This window comes from Melopsittacus undulatus, chromosome 2 (genome assembly GCF_012275295.1).
Source record: "Melopsittacus undulatus isolate bMelUnd1 chromosome 2, bMelUnd1.mat.Z, whole genome shotgun sequence".
In the NCBI taxonomy this organism is placed as follows: Eukaryota; Metazoa; Chordata; class Aves; order Psittaciformes; family Psittaculidae; genus Melopsittacus; species Melopsittacus undulatus.
The window spans coordinates 120,504,602-120,524,133 of record NC_047528.1 but is presented as its reverse complement, the minus strand read 5'-3'; the positions used below and the strand labels follow the sequence as shown (position 1 = coordinate 120,524,133).

General features: G+C 40.5%; 1 protein-coding gene across 1 annotated transcript in view; it reads left to right on the top strand.

The window, feature by feature from the left end:
- The window catches only part of ALCAM (activated leukocyte cell adhesion molecule), a 93,402-nt gene that overhangs the window by 45,015 nt on the left and 28,855 nt on the right, over positions 1-19,532 (top strand). The gene's annotated exons all lie outside the window — the stretch shown is intronic.

Below are 19,532 nucleotides of genomic sequence, written 5' to 3'. Positions count from 1 at the left end.
TGAAATACAGGTATTTGCCTTTATGCCAGAATAGAGTTTGTCATCATTTATTGAGTCTGCAACCTCAGCATTTAACCTACAGAGTTTAAAACTAGATACTTAATGAAAACTGGAACTGCATATCAATAAGTGTTAGATCATTTTGCTGAACTTAACAGCATAATGATGTTTTCAGTAGAATGTATTTTTATTTAAACACAGAATACTATTCAGTTGTTTGTTTCTTTAAAAAAGGGGGGTTTGAAAGCAATTTGCCTTAATAGCTGCATGCACACTGTTTTAGATTTCGTTGACAAAACAAGAACACAAGTGTCCTTGTTTGTTGTTTGGACCTTTAGCCAAAAGACCTTCCTATCATATTCATAGACTGGTGATGGCTTTCTGTTGATACTTGTTACCCTAGTTATAGAAGGTATAGTTTTCCTAGCAGTAAATCTTTGTATATAAGGTATTTGACTTCCCTAAACTCTTCAGCCCTGTTTTACATGAAAACTGACTGGTACTTTTAAGAGAATTAGTTTAGAAGCAGCATGAAAGATAATGCTGCAGTGGGTTGCCTGGCTTGAGCAGCAAGGACATGCAGATTTGAAATTACCAGCCTTTAATGTTTTGTTTTGGTGGCCATAACAAAATTTTCCAGTAGGATTTTGGAAATGCACATGACATCCAAAATGCAGAGCCAGATCTTAGTTGCATTATCTGGAATAACTCTTAAATTTCAGTGATTTATGCAGGTGTAACTGAAATCAGAACCCAGGTCACAGCTATTGTGTTTCATCTCCTTTTTGTGTATTTAAAGAGTAGGAACTTGTGGCTGAAATCTCAAGGAACTGTCCTGGGTTCATTAATCTGTTGCTTTTTTGGTTTTAATTGTAGTTGGAGCTTCAATGAGATGTGAGTGTGAAATAGAAAAGAAAATGTTCAGTTAAATGGGTCTATATTTATAGAGTGATTATACATACAGATAAACAGGTATGTAGGTACGTACATACCCTAAATTTGAACTAGTTTCTCTTTCCAGAGACCATATATATATATGTATATTTAGTTGAGTGAATAAAGCAGCTTCTTAATATTTTGATAAGTCCCATCTTCATGTGCTGGTTTGATGATTTCATATTATTTTATATCTCGTTCCATGATATCTTAAAGAATTTGTAGCTGAAAGAATAATGCAGACTGAATCCTAATGCATCAAAGATTTGACATCTTTATAGTCCTCAGCTTAGTTATATGTAGGGTTCTGCAGAATTGCATAAAGTTCTTTGTAAATCAGAATTCGCACTTGCCAGAATTAGTTGCCTTGGAACAGCTGAATTGGATCCCATCTGTTGGTTTACATTGGTGGTAGGGAGGAGCAAGGGCACAATCTGGTTATGAATGTGGTTTGTCAACAGCAGCAAAAGCAAATTACAGAGTACACATAACTGTTGTTAGGTTTCCAGCCAGCAAGTACCAAAGTTTAAGTTCTCAAGTCTTTGCAACACCTTTTATTTTGGGGATAGCAAACAAAATGTTGTAACCAGGGAAGGAAGGGGATGGTTAATGGCGTGTGTATTTAAATAAATCAAAATCTCAGAATATGTCCTATGTATCTGTGATTTGTTAAACTTGTTATTTGCAATGTAACTTGATTTGCTCATAGCAGATATGAGTATTAAAGCTATCCCTCCAGAAATATGATAGCTAGAACTCCAGTATCTGAAAAAAGTTACACATGCATCTCTTTGAAACAGTGAAGATAAGAAATGCTGCATTCTGTGTATGTTGGAAGGCAAACCACAAGTTAAGGTGATGAACCATAATTCTGAGGAACGAATTATTCAGAAGACTCTTTTTCTTAGCTTCAGGTACTAATGCATATATAATGTAGACATTAAGAAACAAAACCAAAACCACCTAGGATTAAGAAGCCATAGAACTGAAGATACCAGTTTAAACATGTTCTTTACTAGAACTACAATTTGGAATTAGGTGGAAAAGAAAATTGTGTGTTATCCTCAGCATATTGCTCCTTTGAATATGACAGAGCCAAAAAGCTGCTTGTTAATACACACTCTGCAGTACCTATATCCAGAAGACAAGAGTGGGTTTGTTTCTGTGATAAATATTATAAATAAGGCAGATGCAGGAAAGAAGGTGTCGACACATAGCAAGTGCCTTTCCAAAGAGGAAACGGCTCAGGCCATAGTTTATCCTATCATTAGCTTTTATGCTTCGAATTAATCTGTAAAGTAATATTTAGTGAAAATCACAGAGTGAGGTGTTCTTTTAGTAATTATTCCCAAGCACGTGTTTATGTTAGAGTGAGTATGCGTAGCAGTTCTGGCAGTGATGGAAAAGGGAAGAGTCCTTGCTTTGTACAGACTATAGCTAGCATGGGTATATCCAGGGAGGTGTGCCCAAACCAGCTGCAATAGCTATTGTTTTACCAAATAGATGCACTTTATCTCCTGGGGTTTTATGGGTTACCAAAAGGTTTGATGCTTTTTCTCCTTGCTAGATAATTTTAGCAAGCTTAATGATATTAAACACTTGAATTAAAAGATGCATTCATCACTGTAAGACACTGCAGCTTTCTACGGTCACAAGAGCTTGTGCAGGCTGAGGTTCCTAAAGGGTGCAGGTGCATGCTTGGTTTTTGTTGTTTCTTGTTTGTATGATAAATGTGTGTTTGAGGTGATAGGGTATCTCATGAAGTGTGCTCAATGTCCTGAGAAATAGCAATTGAACCAGTTTCATTGTCCTGCGTTATAGTGTGATTTATGGAAGCTCTCTTAGGACAGATAGTATGGGTTTGTTTTTTCAAGATCTTGAATGCATTGAGTATTTACTTTCAGTTGAAACATGTAATTTTATGAGATGCAATTGTGAAGACTGAGAGGAGAAAGTTAAGTGCTGGCATTGAGAGAGCTTTCCTGTTCTCTCCCTCTTCCCCCTGCTGAAAGGGGAAATCAAGGTTGAATGATGCACACCAAATTACATGCACTTGGTTTATAACTCTGGAGGGTGACATATGCAAATCCAGCATTCAAAACCATGTCTGGTTGATTGTGCAAACTGCATTATCTCATGCTATTGCGATGCAGGATAGAGGAGATAGTGTGCAAAAAGTGCTTAAAGACTAATATGCAAGCATTTTCAGTAGTTAAGAGAGCTTAGTTACCTCCCAGTGCCACCACTTTGACTCTTAACTGGCATCACACCCATGATTTTTGAGTGCTGCTTTTGCCATAGTTACACGTTGTTGTCATGTGAAAGGTGACCTGGTCAAGTTTTTGCAAGGCTTCTCTGTCGCATATCTACATACAGCCTTTAATGCTGCAAAGCTGTGGAACCCAACAAATCAACCCGCAGCTGTGTTCTTCTATTAACCTCTTGGAGCTGAAAGTAGATAACTTCAATTATCTAAGGGTCCCAGGAGTGCATAGATTATGTAGCTTGGCCCTTAGAAAATTATCTCCCAAGCAAATACACAAAGCTAAATAGTTGAAGCTCCTAATCATAAAGCAGAAGAAATCCTGCCTTGTTGTATAAGCTGTACTTTAATTTATCTGACAGGTCTATGCCAAAGGCCAGCAATCTGGAGGTTTGTTAAACCTTCATCATTTACCCACCATAGCTTTCTTTCTTCTGACTGATCCTTCTGGATTGACTGTTCTTATCACTTGTGTGCTTTCAAGTGGTGTTTAAAAAGTCCTCCTTTGCTTTGGTGTGTCAAAAGGGGAATAGAAAAGGCAAGCAGAATTGCTGTATCTGTGTTGTTTAGCAGGTTGCCACTTCATGCTTCGTGTTCCCATAATTTGGAAGGAAAAGTACCTTAACATTTCAAATTCAAATGTAAATCTTATTCAAGAGCATTGTCAGTAAAAGGGGAAAAGTTATCCTCAGAGACTGCTGAGGTGGAATGTGGGTGAGCAAATGAACCATACTTAATCTTCTGGGGGGATTGTAAGTTTTGTTTACGTTTCTTTTGGCTCGGCATGATTCAGGATCGGCTCTATCCCCATCCTTCTGTCAAAGCTGTGCAGAACTAAGTGAAGTAGGGAAAGGTGCTTACGCCATTGACATTGGGAATAAGCAGCGATGAGTCCACAGGTTTAAATGTCTGCTGAGGGCAGGACCAGTGAATAAAGCATCACCATTATTTTCATTGCTCATTTTCAGTAGAGCCTGAGCACTCTGAGGATTTAAAGAGTAGTTCACAAGGATTAAGAGTTGATGTGTTTCAGCAGGAACTTTTTCCTAACAGAAACAGAAGTGTACGTACAGTTCAAATGAGATACTACTTGACTACAAGACTTGTGCCTTTTTGTCTTGGGTTTAGCTCCGGTACCTTTGTATTTGGTTTGCAGAGCTTTAAGTGGAGAAGTATGTCTTGCTGTGTGTTAGTACAAAATGAGTGTTTTCTGACAACTTTAGTCTCTGGCAAAGCTCTAAGTAAAGGCAAAAAAGGAAACATTACTGAATGAAAAGCTAATACTGCACACTGGTAGTGCTTGGGTGTACCCGGTATAGTGTGTCTGTCAGCCCACTCTTGTGAAGCATCCCTTAAATCATTTTAATGTCCCTTTTTTCATTCTTACTAATACAATTTGCTGTTCCCTGCACTGCTGCCACATTGTGTTACAAGTACCTATACATGAAATCCTCCCTGCACTTCAGTCACCTCCGGGTCTTTTCCAGCACGAGTTCTACCCGTACATGTCCTACTCCTTTCTGCTGACACTTGCTTTTGATTGTTTTCCCCCCACAATACATTATTCATATTAGTTGTTGTTCTTGTTGTTGCTTTAATTAGCAGAGGTTGCAATGCTGTGTTGCCAGGTTTTTTATAGGTGTCCCTAAATAAGGTAATACATGACCTTTACTGGGCTCTAGTCTTTGATGCAAGTAGATTTAAGTCTATTGTGTTGCAAGTTTGAGTTGTTTCACCTTAATAGTTTTAGAAAAAAACTAATTTTTCTAATATTTACCAGGTCTTACACTTGGTATAATCTGTAAAATAATTTACAACATGATTCATGGATGAGCTTTCAAATTTGAACAATTTTTAAAAGGGGTGCTTTTTAGCTCTGTTAAAAAAATAGTTCAAGCTTCATAGTCACAAGTCATCAATGTTGAGTGAGAATAAGTTTTAATCCATCTTAACATAAAGTGTGTGCTTTTTACAGTTTGCCACATTATCTTAACAAAATGAATGAGCTTTCATTAGGAAGCAAGTAAAAAGTACAAGATTAAAGTTGATGAGCTAAATCAAGGTGTCCTGCTTGGTTGATTTAAATCCATGATTAAAATCAGTGATTTGATTTAAATCAATCCACTGTTCTTTCAGCCAGCCTGAAAGGAACTGTTCTTCATTTCCTGCCTAATTAGAATTGCTTCTGTAAGATTAGTTAGTATTGTGCCTTGATACAGCAAATCTGCTGTACTCTTTGAATTCCTTGGATACAAGTTAGGAGGCTGGAGACCTTTTTTTCCTGTTGCTTCCCTGCTTTTCAAATAATAGCTTTAATGAAGTGATACTTCTGCTAGAACAGTGTACCCCTGTCTTGCCCTTTAATAGCTGGGGATAGAAAAGAAGCAGGTCCACAATTGTAGCTCAACTTGTCTGCTAAGGATCATTACAGCTGGATGACTTATTCAGGTGATGGGGAGAGATGTGTCTTCCTGCTGCCTGTCCATTACACTGGGACTGATGTTCCCAGGTGCCTGACTCCCTGATAGTTACATCTGTGCAGCCTGATGGCTGGTGCTGGGTTACCTTTCTCATAGAAAAGGCTGAAAATCAAGGTGTGGATAGGTAGCTAAGTAAATGAGGGGTAGCAGAGCTAATAATCACATCAGTTTCATTTTTGGTTAGGTGGAATGGCACGCCTCTAACATAGAAGGTGTATCATACAAACTGTACACCAGTTCTTAAGAGTATGGAAGTATCCTGTGATGACAAACTGCGTTCTTCTCTAAAGTGTAACTAAACAGCAATTCCTATTGTAGCTATTGTATCTGTCCCAGGAAATAGAAGTGATTTCATCCTGGTGTGCAATCCAGGATAAACACAGAATGTCATCCTGCATTTTATTTGGGGCCAGAGGGGATTTTTTCACAAAAGCCTTTGGTTCATTAATTTCCTTACTTTGGTGTGTGAGATAAGTCATAGGAAGGGGTGGTTCTCTGTAGCAGGACTGTGGAGAACCCAGCTCCAAGTAATCACCTTGCCAAGTGCTGCCAGCCTGGCCTCTGCTGTCACAAGAGCTTTGTGCTGCGCTTCCCTGCAGAAGCAAAAGGGCTCTTCTCTGCTTTGCTTTCCTACTCAGAGTGCATGTCTGTTTAAGAAGGAGATTCCCACATCCTCTAGACCTTGCAGTGCTGGTATCATGAGATACAGGGGAGGCACAGCGCACCTATCAAATATTACTTTAGTAATAACGTGCAGAGATGCTATATGTAAAAATGACACTACTGCCAGTTCTAAAAGCTCTGAAGACTTTACCTTTACAATAAAATGAAAACCCTCTAAAAGCTTGCTTGAACTTCGGACAAGAAAACGATGTTTTGTGAAACAGAATGTAATTTAAAAGGTGTTATGGGAATTTACATCTTCTAAAGAAGGAGCTGCCAAATCAAATTAGTTTGAATTCAGAAAACCTCTTGCTGAGGGATTCAGACAAGCCATATGGTACTCTTGAAAACATCAAGGCAAAGCAAGTATTGTGTGGGCTTTTATCACATTTTAGTCATTTTGAGAAGAAAATATGTTTTAATATTTTTATATGTACAAAATGGCTCATATTGCAATTTAATGAGAAAGAAATGATGTGTACCTAAGATAAATCTAGATAATGAAGACCTACTAACATGCATTCAGTTTGATTTAAGGTGCCTTGTTTTGATCATAGAGTACTTAATATACTGAGGATTTTTTTAAAGAGATACAGTGGATATTAATTTTATGTTGGACTCATTTCAAGGCTGCAGCAGCAAATTTCAGGTGCTTATATGGGCTGTCCAAAGAGGAAAAATGATTCTTGGAGCAGCTGTTGGTGCACAGAAGGCAGGGTCAGGTGTGGAGCTACTTTTAGGGACTTGTTGGTATTTCAACCTCAAAGAAGAGGTTTGATGCTTATTAAACAGTGCCTTAGGATAATGCCAAGGGTATAATGTGAATGGTGCTGCAGAAACCCTCTTACAGCTCTGCAGCCTGGTGGTCTGTTCTGTAATTCAAATCTTCTTTGTGCCAACTGTCCATTGTGTCTTCCTACCATTCCTGCCTGTGTTGGCAACAGCTCTCCTCACCATGGTGGGGCAAGGTGTTGCATGTCTGCAATGCTGTTTTCAAACAAGGATAAAAGCAGTTATGTCTATGGGCAAGTGTGAAAACAGCAATCTGTATGTGGAAAGTTTGGGATCTGTAGGCTCTTACTTTTAAGAAGATACTTTTGTGCTGTTTCTGAAGGTCCAGGTTCACAGCCCTTGTGTGCAGAAGCTGCAGGTTCCTGTTCAGAGGTCCCTGTCCTGCTCTTTGTGGGAAGGAATGACTGGGGACCAGCTGGTGAGCAGGGCTGCGCTAAAGCCCTGCTCCAAGGGGATTACACTGGGTCTCAGAACCCAGCCTCCTCACTGTTCTGTGGTTTGGTTTAGGCTATGAACATCTATCTTTCATATTGTGTTTGCATATGAAACACATTTAAGAAAGCAGAAACCATATGAAAAAGTTAAACAATGAAAATCAGCCTAAAAAACCCCAGATTTGTACCTGTGAGAAGCTAAAGGCAGCTGCTGTTTTACTGGAGGATGGTGGCATCGGTTACTCAAGAGCTTTGTTTGATTGCATATGTAGTGGGTCTGGGTTGTTCTTTATTAGTTTGGGGTTTTTTTTGCAAGACCCAGTTAAGACCAACATAAAATTAGATACATTATCTCAGATACCATTGATTCCCCCCATGCATAGACAACCTGTGTCACACACTGTGAGCATGCACACGTGCTGCGGCATCCCTCTGTTCAGTCAAACATGGTGATGTTGACATTTCTATGAGGATGCTGACATTTGTGCAAGGACCCTGGTCTCCTAAAAAAGGCAGCTTCCAAAGAACAAAGCTTTGCAAAGTCAGTTTTATCTTCACTGTGCGACACTTGCTTCCCATTAATTTAGAGTAAGAGGACTTTGTTGTCGGTATCAGGGCATTAAAAACATACATCATTCTCTGCGCTGCTCAGATGTGGTCAAAGCTCATATAAATAATTCTCTAGAGTTGGTATTTTGGGAAGGGCACCATCTGGCTCCAAAAGGGATTCCAGAACTAATAATTAGTTTTCAGGATTTCTTTAGAATAATTAGGCATTTTTTGTTACATTTGTGTGCTAATCAGTGCCTTTACAGCAGCTAGAGACTATCAAAAAGTGTTCTGCTTCCTAACAAAAGACAGAATAACAAGGTTTTTCTCTTTGGGGGCCAGATCCTTAGCCCCACTGAGCCATGCCAGCACCCCTCCTGGCACTAAGAGATGGCTTGAAGTAGCTGTGAGATTGTTTTGGCCTTTCAGAAGTGTTTTCTGCCAGGTACCCAGCAGGATCACGTTCCTCTTTGTACATAGTAGGGGTTAGGAAGGGCTGTAGGTAGTGGGGTGCTCTCAGTGTGATGGCTTTGAGAGATGCAGTGCAGCAAGACAACTTGTGACTGACTCCAGGATGCTTTTACCTTGCCAAAAGCTGAAGTGGTCCCTTGCTGGGCCCTTTGTGAATGCTGTTTCTTGGCAGAAAGCACAAGATGGCTCTTGGGAAAGAAGTAAGGTACCTCTTCTGTACTTTGCAGTACTACAGTATAAAGATGGGCATGAAGGCTCTCCGCTTTGGTAGGTGATGTACTTCAGCCTGGCATTGCAGTAGCTTATGTGCTTGGCTTGTGGTTGTAAACATCTTGTCTGCAGTGGCTGTTTCAAAATGGTAATGCTCTGAGTACATGGTTATGGTCAAAAAATGGATAACTAGCAGTGTACAGGTAAAAGGTTCTGTCACAAAGGAAAATAACTCGGGAAACCTGTCTTTTGTGTTCTTGCTCAGGGAGGGCTGGCAATATGGGCTGAACCAGTGCCTAGATAAGGAAATGGGTAACTGTGGCCCAAATATGTAGGTCAAAACATCATGTTGAACTGTACTGAAAAGTGCAGCTGGGCATTAATGCATTTCACAGGAGCACGATGCACTGCAGAAGCTGTCATGCTAACACACAATCGCCTTCTCCACAAAGAGTTTCTGACAGGTATATAGAGAAAACAGCTGTCTTCCACACAAGGATGTGTGTTCACAGAGAGTTTCAATGACAACATAATGTGGCCAGTCTGTGCAGGAGCCCACACATCTAACCGAGGTGGACTGCTCTGAAGGCATTGCTGTTTACTCAACCATTCACATGGAAATCTAAACCCACACACATCCATGGCTGTGCTGCTGCTGTTGTTTCTGATACTGCCAGGACTAAGTTGAAACAAGTGGCATGGAGAGAATGCCTTCCCTAAAGCCAGCACAGTGTATCACCTGGCTACACAGTTCCTCTGTTCCTGCAGGCCATATACCAGCTTTTATTGATGGTAGAGGTGCGTTTTGCATGCATGGGTTTAGGGGGCTCATTGAGCAGGGGTTGTGCTCTGGAAGTAACAGTGATGCCATGGGGTCCTGAGGTGCTTCACTAAACGCAGGTTGGGCTGGGTCCCTGGGCAGTTTTTTGGTCATGCCTCTTTATTATCATATAAATGGGGTCCTGGGCATTCATGAGACTACCACAGTATGTATAATAATAGACAGGGAAACCCAGTCAGCAGACCTGTTTTCTAGCAGTAGTGCTGATGTTTTGTGCCCTCATCTTTGTGCTTTGGGACTGTTCTCAAGGATAAATAAGTGTAAATACTTGAAAGACTGAACTTCTGTATTGTTTCTATTTGTGCACACTTACAGTTACTTTTTGGTACCGTTTGGGGAGTACAGATAGGCCTTACAGTATATGCTGCTGCTGCTTTCAAACTTTATATCAATACTTTATCTACAGAAAGCAATGCCTGCAGGTTAAAAATCTAGAAAATAACTCATATATTAATTTAAAATGGAATATGAGCCCTACTTTGCATTTTCTAACCCCTCCTGTATTTTTCCAGGAGGCAACTGAGGCTTAGAGCCATTTGTTCAATAACTGGACAGTACCCCTATGTTCTAATGTCATAGTATATTGGAAAATCATTGTGAGCTGTAAGCCCATCCACCACATTTGAGCTGTGATTGTATGGTCTTTTCCAGCAGTTCTATGTATGCAGCAGTGTTTTAAGCAATGGTTGGGGTTTTTGGTAAAAACAATAAAGAATTCATGCTGATAGCCCATCAGCTGCTAGCTTATATATGCATGTACATATATATATATGAGATGGAAACAGACCCGGTATTTAGCAGCGTTTCATACCATCTCACATCAGTAATACCCAGAAGAGGAAACGATGGGCACCGAGATCACACCAGCCTTACGTATTTCCATATCCTTGTCTATGTTTCATCATTGTATAAAAGTCTGTGTAATGTTAACTCTTTCCTGTGTAGTTTGCAGTGTGTGCTGTTGGCACACCTCTTGATTTTCAGCAGACTGCTTGAGAAAGGCAGGCAGAGATGAAGCTTTCAGAAACAAAGGTAGTGCTGATTTCTCCCATTGGTGTAAGTCCACATCTGCTTCAGCTCATCCTCCTACAGCAGCAGACAGCTGCCAGTACTAGGGCTGGCTACAGGCATCAGTGAAACTTAAAAAGCCATGTCTGTGAGGAACCCATTAAATCTAAAGAGAGCCTCGGAGGAGCTGTCAGTTACTTTAGCATAAACCACAAGGATTTATAGCATTAGTCTTTCAATGAACTTTTTCCCTCACACACCTATGTCGGTTTTGCTATGGGTGAAATGATAGGTCTTGTCTGCAGGTAACAAAGACCTGTTGATGGTTCAGGATGGCTATATTCATTTTATCTGCATCACTTTGTCCTCTCTCTTATCAGTAGGGAATGCAGTTGGAAAACAGATGGAGCAGCCAAAAGCCTATTGTCAGCTGGGAGGGAGTGTCCATCCCACCAGAACCACCTGGTGGCACATAAAGCTCACACTTTCTATTTAGCAGCCTACTTTCCTTCTTAATTTAGAAGGACTGGACATTTTCTCCTGAAAGCTTTTCCACCCACTCAGTGTTACAGAAGGATAAATGTGTCTTTCATCTGTGCCCTTGAAAGTTGAAACTTGTGTAAGCCTTTCTCTTCTTTCTCTTCTTCCTTTGAGGTGATCAGCGCTTGGTTTTCGCCACAAGTAAATGATGTTCAGTCACTGAAAATAGCATTCTGTGCACATTACGCACATTACAGTCACGAGTTCTGATTTGCTCTGTTGGTGAAATCTGGCTGGTTTCTTTGGGAATAAACAGATCTGGTAAGTGTGACTGCAGTAGGGAAGTGTGGCAGGACACTACCTGTTTATCTGCTTACCTCACAGCCTTTGAAGGGCAGGTAGGAAGAAAGTGTTTGTGATGCACAGTGTTTGATGCATGATTTCAGGACTGGGACTTCTGCAAATGTTTCGGAGCACTAGTAAGGAAGGAAAACCAGAACTGATGCTTTCTCAGATGCTTCTCTGCCTGCTGGAAGCCCTCTTTGCTGCAGAGGGGAATAGTGGTAATGGATAGCAAGCTAGGGAGCTGGACCTTAGGATAGTTTTGCGTGAGCAAGCAAATGGCCAGGTGAATGTGCAGGTAATGGAGAGAGTAAGGTTTGCAAATCTGGAACATAGTTAATAGTAGAGATATGGCCTTTTTCTTAGCATAGATCAATAAGCATACATTTCTTAGTCCCTAACTTGTTAACTAACCGTATATGGAAGGTCCATCTGCTCCTTGTCCTCATACCTCCTTAAGGATCCTCACAGGCCAAAATCTTAAGTGATGTACTTACAAGGGATACTTGCAGATAGACAAGCTAGCATATGCTTCACTAGCATATATTTTATAAGCATATGTGGGCCGTAATGTGTGTGAAATAAATCTTTTTCTTAACCCTGTGTTTTCCATAGTTGGAGAGGAACACCCTGGGTTGGGAACTCAGGCACACTGCTGGTTTTTGTTAAATGGTGATCCCAGCAAAGTCTTAACACAGTGCTGTGCCTCTTTGTTGTCTTGTGCTTGCTTTTTCCCATTGGCTTCATCCTGTGCAGGCTGTGATGGTGGGTAGAGGTTAGTGGCTGTGGTAAGAAGGGGGCGCCTTAGTGTCTCCCCCTATGAGAAACAGTGCATTTGCTTCCAGATGCCCCAGAAAGGAGCCAGTGGGTTTCAGCCCCGTTTGCCATCTGCAGTCAAGTGCCCCCGTGACAGCAGTCTCATTTCCCAGGCTTCTTGGTGCAATGAAGCAGCAGTGCACACACAAGGAGAAGGATGCAAATGGCAAAAGTTCAGCCTCCTCTTTCAAAAAGTTTTCTCCCTTGGTGCACTGTCAACTTGGCATTGACTTAAACTGTAGGATGACAGGTAATTTATTTGTAGTAGCAAAACAAAATCTGTCTAGTTTTGATGTGAAAAGCATATACTGTTTAGCTTTTTATTCAGCATTTCTGTATAAATGATGGTGGGTTTTTTTCTGCACTATTAGCCTGTGGGGTGTATTGAGCCACGGTGTCAATATCAAATTATGAAAAAGCAAGAGCTCTTTTTTTAGTATGCTGTCTATTGGCTTTCCTTTTTGTGAAAGGGAAAAAGAATTCATAGCAAAATACAATGGAGGATTTTAGATAATTGTTTTTTGAGCTGCTGATTTTATTTGATTTATAAAAGCTTTTATGTCCCTTTAAACTATTGGATACACAGCAACGTTGCTAGTAGTTTTAGCAAATGGGTGAGTGCTTTGGAAGGGCAACCAGAAGTGTAACAGAAGTACACTGCAGGAGCAGCCAGAGGCTAACTGCAGAAGGAATGAGAAGTTTCACCAAGCTACAAAGGTCTTGTTGATCCCATTTTGCCTATAGCTATACCCTTTAAAGTTAAAACTCATCACAGTATTGACTCAGAAGCTATTTTGCTACATTTGCTGCTCATCTCTTGGCAGATAGCTTGTATCATCAAACTTGAGTAAGCTGCAACTCACTTTCCTGGCAGATGTGCCAGACTGCTTGTAAAAAATCACACCATATGCTGGTAACTATTTTCATCAAGTAAATTCCATTTTCTACTATGTTAAAAGAAATTACTCATAGCTCCTTTAGTCATGGCTGCAGTTTGAACAGAAGTATTTGTAAGAAGATGCATTGTCCATCCTCACTCTTCCTCTGAATTATGGGAACTATCTTAAGCAATGTTTTGCATTGAAGTAAATCATTAACAGAGGCTTTTCAGTGCTCATAGAAAACACAGCTAAAGTTACTGATGCTGACCACAGCTTGCCAATGTTGGACATATCTTCTGACATGGTTCCACCCAGAGCTTGTGAAAACAGTCTCTGCTAGCCTTATACTGATTCAAGCATTTTTAAGTAGTAGGTGTTTTTTCACTATTTGCTCCTATTTGCAATGGCTTAGAATTACACTACATTTTTCCCTTTTTATGCCACCACCACTATATATGTAACCTTTTAAAACCTGTAAGATCTACTCAAAAGACTCATCAGCCTGCAAAACAAACTGGTTTTGGATTAGCATTGAATCCAGAAATAGAGTTGCAGAATTCTGAGCCAAAAGCTAGGGTTTCCATAAAATAGTGTGATTAGAAAGCCATAGAAATCCCAGGTGATGTTTTGGGGTAGTAGTTTGTGGAAAGCAGCTTAGGATTTCCCTTTGAAAAGAACATTTTGCTATAACAAAGCCCATGCGGCACAGAGGCAGTGGTGGCTTTCATGGGTTTTCCTTCCAGTTCTTTAGGAGATTTTGGAGCCTTCCCGATTTAAAAGGGACGAGATTAAAGAGCAGAGATGTGCTTATTGCTGCCAAGCAAAATGCAGCTTCCCTGGTCTCATTTCAGAGCTGGTCTTAGCAGTTTCCTTTGTCTTCTTGGAGCTGGGCATTGGAAGAGAGGCTGAGGTGGGAAGGTGGGAAGGTTGATGTGCTGACACAAGTAATCCATTTTGTGGTAGCATTTTGCATCAATTACTGAGCTTTGAGCTGCTCATTTGGTCTCAGGCTTTGCAGAAGCTTATGCTAGAACAGCTCTTTTTTATGTAGATTGAAAGCTTTCCTAACTTGGAAAGCAATATATGTTTTACTTTAAGTGACAAAGAATGCATTTAGTGGACATTTGAAATTTAAATTGGTATGACTATGGACAAATTTCTTTTGTATACCTATGAAAAATGCCAGACACTTTTGATGATTGTAATTACTGTCATGATTATTGCTTTGTATATAATATTTGATGTTCCTAACCTGAGAAAAGGTTATTAGTCATCATTATTTAGATGCATTCCAGGGGTTTTGGTACATTCAGACTGGAAAAAGCTTTTCTTCTCTATGTTCCCCTGTGTACTCCTTTAGCAGCGATGATGATAGCAAGTGTTCAGAGAAGCACTCAGTGTGAACATCCCTAGGGTAAAGCTTACAGTAACCCCTGTAAACTATGCACTGTACCATCTGCTCTTGGAAGGACAGAACCTTCTAAGACCTCTGCCTGGCAGATTGAATAGCCCTTAGTGAAATAAACAGCAGTAGTCTGTTTGTGATCAGTTGGTGATAAATCCTAGAGTTTTATATGGGCATGTTGTAGGACTTTAAACACTGTGGTTAAAGTGCTCCATGGGATTTTTGACCTAAACTCACGAAGGCCTCAGCCTTGAGCTGGCATTTAGGATTATGTGGAAAGCCGAGCTACATGCATGTGTAGAAGAACTCTGCATCCCATGTGATGCACAACTGGCTAAGCTATAGAGCAAAACACCATGGAGAAGCATGCACTGACCTCAGTTCTCTTGAGGAGGGGGCTGAGGCTTTCTTTACTGATGAGGTGATAGACCCCTGCAGGCTTGGTCTGATGGGATAAGTTATCTGGTTTCTAATTATAACTCATTTCTTTGTAACTATAAGGAAAACATTTGATGGAATTAGGAGTAGGAGTATAGTATTTATTAAGTGCTCATAGAAGGAAGGGTTTCTGAAATGTTGACATGTTTCAGGAGTTTTTCCTCATTTGTAAGGAAAAGCTGTTTTAAACAAGCATTACGCTTCCTGTAGGCTAATGATAGCAGAGTTCTGATGGCATTTAATGCCTGCTCTCTGGTGGTTTTACTATCTTCTTAGCTTTAAATACTTAGCCTGTTTCCTGATGTGTACTGCCTGATGCTTTGATATTGCTGGGTGCCAAGCTCCATCTTCTTAATCTGCCCTGAGTACTTGCCAACATCAGTGTTAAGCACAGAAATAGTTCTGTTTGTGTGGGCTTGACTTACCTTGTGTCTTTGGAGTTACGTAGGCATTTCTTTGACCAGCTTGTCAAAAGCAACTCAGCATCCTCCAGAATCACAACCATGTTTTGGGTTGGATCTTTCCCCCACCCCCAAAAAAAGGAAAACAACCCCAAATGTGCATTCCCATTCAATTGCTTCACATCTTCAAAGAGCTGAAGTTAACAGGGATGATTCCAAAGGGTAATTGCAGTCCATTGCATCAGTGCTTAGATGACCATAAAGGAATTTTTTTCCTTTGGTGTTAAAATTGCCTAGGCTCCAATATTATTCAGGTTTTAAAGCTCATTGAAGGAATACTATGATAAAGTATAAGAAACCCTTCAGCAAGTTCTGTTATGTTGATTTACAAGCGTTTGTTACATTGAATACTATTGGATATATTTATCTGAAGTTAATTTCCCTTGAGTTGATTCTCTTGTAACTAGTAGTCCTTTGAAGTCCTAATTACCCTTATATGGATTTGTTTCACTGTTTAAACAGGTAGAGATAAGAAACTATATAGTGTTTATCTATATCAGATAGCATATCCACAAACACATACTCTTTTGGTTTTAATCATATTTGTATGACAAGCATAATCAATGGTAGAATTTTCTTGGAAGTATTAACCCTGCTTCCCTACTGTGGTGCCCCAGTGTCTGATACAGGAAATGATCATAGCACCAAACTGAAATGGGACCTGTTGTATTGCATGAATCTTGATAACACAAGCCTGTTGATGTTTTGCTTGCTTTAACCCATCTTTTGATATCCTGAAGTGTATCTTGTGTTTTCAGTGCTGGCAGAAGATTAATGACCACAGGCATGTCTGTGTGAGCTGTGCGTAAGAGTGCCTCTTGTATCTCATGTGAAGAGGCCATGTAGTGAGCGATCCCCATACCCTGAGCCTTATTACTGTAAAGTAAGAAGATTTTTGGCAGGCATAAGCAAGGTCAATTGTCTTGTTAGGCCTCTGGAATTTTCCACTGAAAACATGCAGAGAATGATCTCTGCCAAGGTTGTAGTTTCCCACTGTGTTTTTAGAGTAAGGTATTTAATTGCAATTATAACAGGTGATAAACATTAGCTTTGTAAATGGTAGTAACCCCTAGACTAACCAATTAGAGCTCAGTATCCAAGGCTGTTACATAAGAAACTTAAGGGTGGAAGGGTATAAAGGGAGCACTGTATCTGAATAAACTTTGGTAATGGCTTGATCACATTGATGGTCTCCCCGTTGTCCATGACTCCTGCGTCAACACAGGGGAGCTGGCTGAGCTCTTAAAGGTGCATCAGAAATACAGATATGATGTCTAGTAATTTCTTGTAAGTATTATTCCCAATAGTTGTCTATGTGCTCTCCTGCAGTTAATGAGGTAGGAGGGCCTTGACATTGACCCTGTGTGGTGTTAGGGCATGGAGCAGTTCATTCTATATCTGTAGATCTTGCTTTATATATCTATTATTTAATTTCTTTAGAATGAGCTGGGAATTATGTCAAGGGCTCTCAAGAAATGATGGCTGATGATAAGGTCTGTTGTATCATTAAGCAGTCATTCAGTTTTCTTCTTCATCCCATCAGTTGACAAGTATACCCAGTAGCAGCAGAGAGGAGTTGCTGGGTTTGTTTCTTAAAGGTAAGGTTTTGCAGTGTTGCTTTGTGACGATTACTGCAGCTCCTACAGTGGAAGTTTGCAGTTACTCAGCTAGTTTGCACTCCTTAAATGTCCTGTATTTGTTGCTGCAGAAGTGGGATGAGAAAATTTTAGAGCAGGGCCTCTTGTATTCTTGTAAGGATCCTTTCTGTGCATTTAAAGTAAAACTTGTGTGGTTTTGGGTCTGTGTTAACAGATTCCTAGAAAACGGCAGAATTTATGGCAAGACATGATTTTGGGGTGGTTTGTTCACCGTAGGGAATGCTTTTGAGATGAGATTTTCTGAAATCAGAGGCCAATCCTGCCTTTTATCAGGCCATTCACTGATTAGTGTTCTGAATGATAAATGTAAATCATTGCCAGAAACAGTTTCATTCACATTCAGGAAGCTGTTTGTCAGTTCTCCAGGGAAGGATGCTTGCTGCCTTAGGGACTTGCAGGGCTTGAACAGGTGTATAGGGGAGAGCATCCTCACAGATCCCGCAGGGTCCTTTTGTTTTTCCCTAATGACAAGGAGTATGTCCTGGCAGGAGGAGCAGTTTCAGGTTTTCCATGTAATGCAAAATACCATTACAGAATTCAAATTACCAAATGACACTAGACTGGAATTTGAATGGGAACTAACCAGCTTACTAATAGAGTGTGTATTTGCAAACCTCATGTACTTACACATCCATGGGAGAGAGGAACCAAAAGGACTGCTTTTTCCTAACTCTCAACAGAAGTGAAAATTAGGATTCAACCTGCAAAGCCAAAGCTGCACTGTTCCCTTCCTGGAGATCAAAATGAGGGTGAGTGTAAGTGAGGGCCAAGGGAAGAATTTGTTCCCAGCTTCAAATTTTACTTCCATGTACAGTTGTGAAACATTGGTCCTATTTCCATAAAATCAGACTTAGCTGGTTTAGTTTTTAGTTTAAAGACTGCTCTTACTCAGTACCATCTAGTGGGCTGAGCTCTTGTCACTTAGAGAACTGCTGGTCTTTGTAAACGGCACAGCAAATGAGAGCATGCAGTCCTTGTAGTGTGAATAACATGTTTGTGACTAATTGTGTAACAGAACCAGAAGATCAGCAGTTGTCCAGTTGGAAAGGAGCAGTGTGAAGGAAAGGAAGTTTAAGATACATGCAGGTAGCAGTGCCTGTCAGCTCTTGCGTTCCTTTGGTCCCTCCAGCCTGTTTACCTGTTTCTCTGCCTTACTATGGAATGTCGACCAGGTTGTAAGCATCTCTAAGGAAAGATTTTGGAGTACTGTTTTTGTGTGCATTACCACAGAACCCAAGTCACAGCCTCACTTATTACTGTGATACAAATGGCATGTATGATGTTAACAGTAAGCTTTGAAATCCTCACCTGAGGAGAATGCTGTGGAGTCTTTCTAACTGGAATTGTAGGCACGGGAGTCAGTGTTCAGCTTTTTGAAAACATGATTTTGTTGAAAGAAAAGTAATCCGTTGGGAAAACTCTCCCTATAGAGAGCTCATCTGCAGTCAGTGTAATTGTCAGGCCATCACAGTAACTAGCTGCCTTGGGGTTTGGGGAGAGGTAAGTGATCTGAGGCTCAGGTCCTTGCGGGTGCATGGGAACGGGTTTGATTTTTCCAGCTCTAGCAAGAAGGGCTGAATCCCCTGGAAAATTAATGTATCTATAAGGAATGGATGTCTCTGGGGCTCTGGCTACATCACCAGCATCCTGCTGCTCTCCCTTAAATAAGGTTTCTTTGGCAGCAAGCATTTCATTTTGCAGATCCAGTTGCAAATGAAGGGAGAGCAAAGTGGGAGAGACCCCGAGTCTTGGGCAGAAGACACTGACAAAAGCTGCAGACATTTGGGTAAGAGCAGGCAGCAATACACTCAGTGACACCAGGCAAGCACCGGAGACAAAACCTTCAGTGCAAGGAGCAGGGGCAAATACAGAAAATAGGAACAAAGCAGTTGCATTAGAGCAAATGCACCAAGTTGTAACAGCTTTCCCTTTAAACTTCTTGTGTTGTAACGTTTCATCACTTTGGGGGGTGCTTTTTTGTTCAATTCACATGTTTGGGCAATAAGTGGGTCAGTTTTATCCTGTACATTTGTATGTATTAGCACAACAATATTGTGCTGAGCTTTCCAAAGAAGCTGTTCTTAACTATTTCATGGAAGTACTTCACTTTTCCCAAATCTGAATGTATGAACTAATTTGTTTCCCAAGTTTAAGGGTACCCAACATTTGAATAACATTGTTTGATTTTTTTCTTCCAAGTGTTTAATACAGTGCAACAGTCAGAGCATCACTTATCTGCTGGCCTCCTCACAATATTGCATTGCAGCACAAGCTCTGCAGGCAGAAGTGGCTGGGGTTTGAGGTGAATAAATGTTTAGGGTTTTCCCTTCTCCTGAAGTTTTAAGTTAGAGACAATAGCTGTGGTTACTGATGGCAATATACACATTCATCTGATTGAGTGGGT